Source organism: Pyxicephalus adspersus, chromosome 12 (assembly GCF_032062135.1).
Source record: "Pyxicephalus adspersus chromosome 12, UCB_Pads_2.0, whole genome shotgun sequence".
Lineage (NCBI taxonomy): Eukaryota > Metazoa > Chordata > Amphibia > Anura > Pyxicephalidae > Pyxicephalus > Pyxicephalus adspersus.
Genome location: NC_092869.1, coordinates 18,080,566 through 18,087,068, shown reverse-complemented (window position 1 = coordinate 18,087,068; position 6,503 = coordinate 18,080,566).

The following is a 6,503-nucleotide window of genomic DNA, read 5'->3' as shown; positions in this document are numbered from 1 at the left end:
TTACAGCAGGAGGAGGAGGCGGTGGGCTCTGAGACAGAGTGTGGATGGCATTAGTATCTGGCATCTAGAGTTTGGTACTGGGCAGGCGGCAGCATCATTTACAGCAGGAGAAGGAGAAGGCGGTGGGCTCTGAAACGGAGCGTGGACGGCATTAGTATCTGGCATCTAAAGTCGGGTACTGGGCAGGTGGCTGCATCAGTTACAGCAAGTGGAGGAGGAGGCGGTGGGCTCTGAGACGGAGTGTGGACGGCATTAGTATCTGGCATCTAGAGTTCGGTACTGGGCAGGCGGCAGCATCATTTACAGGAGGAGGAGGCGGTGGGCTCTGAGACGGAGTGTGGACGGCATTAGTATCTGGCATCTAAAGTCGAGTACTGGGCAGGCGGCAGCATCATTTACAGCAGGAGAAGGAGGAGGTGGGCTCTGAGACGGAGTGTGGACGGCGTTAATATTTGGCATCTAGATTTCGGTACTCGGCAGGCGGCAGCATCATTTACAGCAGGAGGAGGAGGTGGTGGGCTCTGAGACGGAGCGTAGACGGCATTAGTATCTGGCATCTAAAGTCGGGTACTGGGCAGGTGCCAGCATTAGTTACAGCAAGAGGAGGCGGTGGGCTCTGAGACGGAGTGTGGACGGCATTAGTATCTGGCATCTAGAGTTCGGTACTGGGCAAGTGGCAGCATCATTTACAGCAGGAGGAGGAGGAGGCGGTGGGCTCTGAGACGGAGCGTGGACGGTATTAGTATCTGGCATCTAAAGTCGGGTACTGGGCAAGCGGCAGCATCATTTACAGCAGGAGGAGGTGGTGGTGGGCTCTCAGACGGAGCGTGGATGGCATTAGTATCTGGCATCTACAGTTTTGTACTGGGCAGGCGGCAGCATCATTTACAGCAGGAGGATAAGGAGGCAGTGGGCTCTGATACGGAGCGTGGACGGCATTAGTATCTGGCATCTAAAGTCAGGTACTGGGCAGGCGGCAGCATCATTTACAGCAGGAGGAGGAGAAGGCAGTGGGCTCTGAGACGGAGTGTGGATGGCATTAGTATCTGGAATCTAGAGTTTGGTACTGGGCAGGCGGCAGCAATATATACAGCAGGAGGAGGAGGCGGTGGGCTCTGAGACTGAGTGTGGACGGCATTAGTATCTGGCATCTAGAGTTTGGTACTGGGCAGGCGGCAGCATCATTTACAGCAGGAGGAGGAGAAGGCGGTGGGCTCTGAGACACGGAGCATTGACAGCATTAGTATCTGGCATCTAAAGTCGGGTACTGGGCAGGCGGCAGCATCATTTACAGCAGGAGGAGGTGGTGGGCTCCGAGACAAAGTGTGGACGGCATTAGTATCTTGCATCTAGAGTTGGGTACTGGGAAGGCGGCAGCAGTATAAGCAGTAGTAGGAGGCGGTGGGCCCTGTGACGAAGCCTGGACCGCTGGACCTGAATTTTTTATGGTCTTTTGGATCGATACCAAGTGCTATCAGAATTCAATATCTAGATTTTTGGGAGAGAAATATTGAAATTTTTTTTATGGGTTTTAGGATAGATACCAAGTGCTATCATAATAAAATATCTTTTTTTTTACAGAAATACAGACATTTTTAGTTTTTTTGTGATAGCTTGCAAGAGGTAACCTAAATTATACCTCTTGTAATATATCACAAAAGCCAGAAAAATGTCTATATTTATACATAACAAATACAGATATTTCATTCTGATAGCACTTGGTATCTATCCAAAAACCCATAAAATGTTCTTATTTCTGTAAAAAAAAACATATATAAGATATTTATTTCTAATCCCACTTGCTATCTATCTAAATAGCCATAAAAAAACTGTATTTCTCTCTAAAAATACTGATATTTAATTATGAATCATAATTAAATATCTGTATTTTTGGGAGAGAAATACATACATTTTATGGCTTTTTTGATAGATAGCAAGTTGTAGCCTTAATTAAATATCTGAATTTTATTTTACAGAAATACAGAAATGTTTCTGTTTATTTTAATTGCAAGTGGTATCAGAATTAAATATCTGTACTTTTTTTACATAAATACAGACATTTTTATGGATTTTTTTATAGATAGCAAGTGGTATCAAAATGAAATATCTGTATTTTTACAGAAATACATACATTTGTCTGTTTATTTTGATAGATTGCAAGAGTTATCATAATTTATGCTAACTCTTGCAATCTATCAAAATAAACAGAAAAATGTATGTATTTATGTATAAAAATACAGATATTAAATTCTGATACCACTTGCAATCCATCAAAATAAACAGAAAAATGTCTGTATTTCTGTAAAAAAATACAGATATTTAATTCTGATATCACTTGCAATCAATCAAAATAAACATAACAATTTCTGTATTTCTGGTAAATAAATACAGATATATTTAATTCTGATACCACTTGCTATCTATCAAAATAAACAGAAACATTTCTGTAAAAAAAAAAATACAGATAATAAATTCTGATACCACATGCTATCTATCAAAAAGCCAGAAAAAATTCTGTATTTCTATAAAAAAATACAGATATTTAATTCTGATACCACTTGCAATCTATCAAAATAAACAGAAAAATTTTAGTATTTCTGTAAAAAAAATACAGATATTTAATTCTGATACCACTTGCTATCTATCAAACAAGCCATACAATTTTCTGTATTTCTGTAAAAAAATACAGATATTTAATTCTGATACCACTTGCTATCTATCAAAAAAGCCATAAAAATGTCTGTTTTTCTGTAAAAAAAAATGAATGAATCACACAGCTCCATTACATGTGATATAGGCCTCAAAGTAGATAGAGGCAGAGGGCCCTTAGGGAGGTGCTCCGTAAAAAAATTAGCCAGTTACACAGCTCCATTGCAAGTTATAGACCTCAGAGACATAGTAGAGGTAGAGGGCCACTAGGGGGAGGAGTAGAAGGAGATGTCAAAAGGCTGTGAACGTGCTCTTTTCCATCAAGGTGTCCGTGCAGCAGTTGACGACTAATCAGTACACTCTGCAGAAGGGGTGTTGAAGTAATTGCCGATCCAAGCCTTGTTCATTTTAATAAAAGTGATTCGGTCGACATTATCTGCGGAGAGCCGAATCCGTTTTTCACTCACTACGCCCCCAGCTGCACTGAACGTTCTTTCAGATAACACACTTGCGGCTGGGCAGACAAGGATCTGAATGGCATGTTCTGCCAGCTCCGGCCACTGCTCAAGCTTGGATACCCAGTAGCCCAGTGGGTCCTTGCTTTGCAGGTTGCAGATGTCCCATGCAGAGCTCAGGTATTCCTGCACCATGACTGAGTACCGCTGCTGAGTGTCATTAGCAATTGCTGCACGAATGGTAGCTTGCTTCCACTGAAAAAAAGCCTGCATAGTTTGGCTTAGACGACCTCTACTGCTGCTGCCACCCATGCCGCCTAAAGCAGTTATTTGGCTCCCATGGCTGGTGGAACTGCCATAGGGATCCCTGCTGCTGCAGGCAGCCGGAAAGGCTGAGCACAAGTCTTTTACAAGCACTTCTTGGTAGTGCTGCATTTTAGGTCCCCTGTACTGGGGCAAGATCAGTTGTTGTATCCCAGGCTTGTAACGTGGATCCAGTAATGTAGCAATTTAATAGTCTTCATGACTGATGTTTTTATGTGTTGTATGTGTGGATCTTTGGCTATGCATTCCTGCATGAAGGCTGTCATGTGGCTCAATCTACCCACAGCTGAGGTAATTCTGGACCCACACTCCTGTGGGTCGAACAGCAGTACAAGGTCGTCCTCCTCCTCCTCCACCTTGTCTTGCCATCCACGGAACATGCCGACTTGTGTTTGGGTGGATGGATGCCATGTACCCTCAATATCCTCCTCTGCCCCTTCCCCCATGCCTGCAATGTCCTTCTCATCCTCTTCCACCTCCTCCTCTTCCTGGATTTGTGTTGCACTATGCCTAGTAGGCACACGTGTCCGAGATGATGTTTGAAACGTCATCTCTTGATGCAGCGTCTGCTCTGTATCGTGTCTGAGATTCACCATCATCTGTTCCAGCAGGCATATGATGGGGATGGTGTCACTGACACAGGCCTGATCTCTGCTTATCATCCTGGTGGCCTCTTCAAAAGGTGACAATACAGTGCACAAGTCCTCAATTTGCAGCCACTCCGTAGGGCGAAGAAAGGTAGTGTAGGTATAGGTCTGAAACGAACAGACTGGCACCACCGCTTTCTGTTGTTCAGCCAGCCGCTGCAGCATGTAAAAGGTGGAATTCCAACATGTGGCCACATCACAAATTAACCAGTGCACTGGCAGGTTGAGATTTCGCTATAAATCCACCAATCTGGCACTGGCTGTGTATAACCGGCGGAAATGGGCTGGCAACTTTCTGGCCTTCAGCAACAGCGGCTGGAGGCTTGGATAATTCCTAAGGAAGCGCTGTACCTTCATGACGTGAGCCAGGCAAAGTACGTGTGTGAGTTTCCCACAACGCAGGGCTGCCAGCAGATTGGCCCTTTTGTCACACATGACCTTGCCTGGCTGAAGTCTGTTGGGAGTTAGGCATATGTCCTCCTGTACCCAAAAGGCACTTAAAATGGCTGCGCCCGTGTGGCTGAGGGAACCCAGGCTTCGCAACCTCAGGACTGTGCGGCAACGTGTGAATTGTGCATGGAAATAGCAAACTGCAGGTTGTTGCTGGCGGTGAACAGATGCTGCCGAATGAGAGGTGCTGGGTCTCCACGGCAAAGTGTCCCTGGAGGAAGAGGTTGAGGCACAAGAGTCAAAGGAGGAGGTGGAAGTGGAGTTGAGGGGGAGATTGCATGGCGATGTGCTTTGGGCGGAGGTAGGTATGCAGGCCTTGCTGCAGCTGCATCTTCCCCTGCTGCCACCAAAGTTACCCAGTGAGCTGTATAGGAAATATATCGTCCCACTCCATGCTTGCTCGACCAACTGTCAGTTGTCAGGTGCATCTTGCCAGAAACTGAGTGCTGCAGGGCTATGGACACATTGCTCCACACGTGTTCATGCAAAGCAGGAACACATTTTTCTGCAAAATACTGTCGCTTAGGCATAATTTACTGTGGGTTCGCGTGGAGGAATGCGTAACGGAACGCATTGGAGTCCACCAGCCGGTAAGGGAGGCGCTCTAACGCAATCAGCTGTGCAATTGCCGCATTGACTAACTTTGTTTTGGGGTCATTTGGGCCATATTTCCTCTTGCGCTCCAGCATCTGGGGGATGTAAGGTTGGATGCTGCTAATGCTAACCACAGAAAGATTGGACGATGGGGTAGAAGTTGTGGGGGATGGCAATGATGCCTGGTCTTGACTGCTAGCAATGCGACAAACAGCAGCCGATCTGTGTTGGAGCGCCTGCTCACCGCTGGTGGAGCCTGAAAAAGGTAATGCTCGGCTACATGCCCCACTCAAATTGAGGCGCTCTGCAACCTCCTCCTCCTCTTCTTCTTCTTCCTCCTCCTCCCCCTGCCTATGATGATCTCCTTGTTTGCCACAAGTCGGATCCAGGACATCATCATCATCAGAAGAGACAGTTTCCCTATGTGCCGAAGGGAAGCAGCTGCCTTTTGGAAGCTGTTTGAATTGGCTCGTCTGGCTCAGAGTGTTCTGGTGAAAAGTAAGTGGGGGTAAAGCCTGTGAACTGACTCTTTTCGTCAGATGACTGAAACAACTGAGCATCTTGAAGGAATGCTTGTAGCTCCGCCTGTCCAACACCTCGGTGGGACTCCTCTACATACTGCTGTACACGTGACTTTCCAGCCGCTGATGAAGAATCAGGAGGAACAGGTGTATCATGGACTGTTTGGGACACCTGTAAGGTCTGTGTCTGGGACTGGGATGAAGAGGAGGTACAATCACTTGACCCAGGCTGGGTCATGTACTCCACTACGTCCTGTTCATGGTGTGGCAATAATGGACGCCCACCACCAACAACAGCGCTTCTTGTTCTTGGGTCTGCAGCTAAAAACAAACTCATACTGCTTTGCTTGCCAACCCTGCCAAAGCTGCCCTTTCCTCTCTGGCCAGACATTGTAGAAATTTTTTTTTTGTGGCTTGACACCCTGCAAAATACTTTGTAGCTAATATGCTATATGTATATGTCAATTTGTACAATAAATGGATTTTTTTATTGGGGGGGAGGGGGGTTGACACAAAAAGTGTGCTGTGTGTGTTGTATGCAGCACTTTCTTCAGTGGTGACGCTTGTAATATGCAGCACAGTGTATAAACTATATACTGCAGTATACACTGCGTCTGTGTGTGTCTCTCAGTACTAATGTGATACTGTGCACTCGGATAGGGAGGGGACCCTGCCTCTGGCTGCATGTAACACACTGACTAGATAGATAGATAGATAGATAGATAGATAGATAGATAGATAGACTGACTATCTATCTATCTATCTAGCTAACAGTGAAACACTCTATCTGAGTACAGTAGATTTCTGTCTATCTGACTAAAGCTGCGTACACACTTCCAATTTTTGTCGTTGGAAAGGATCTT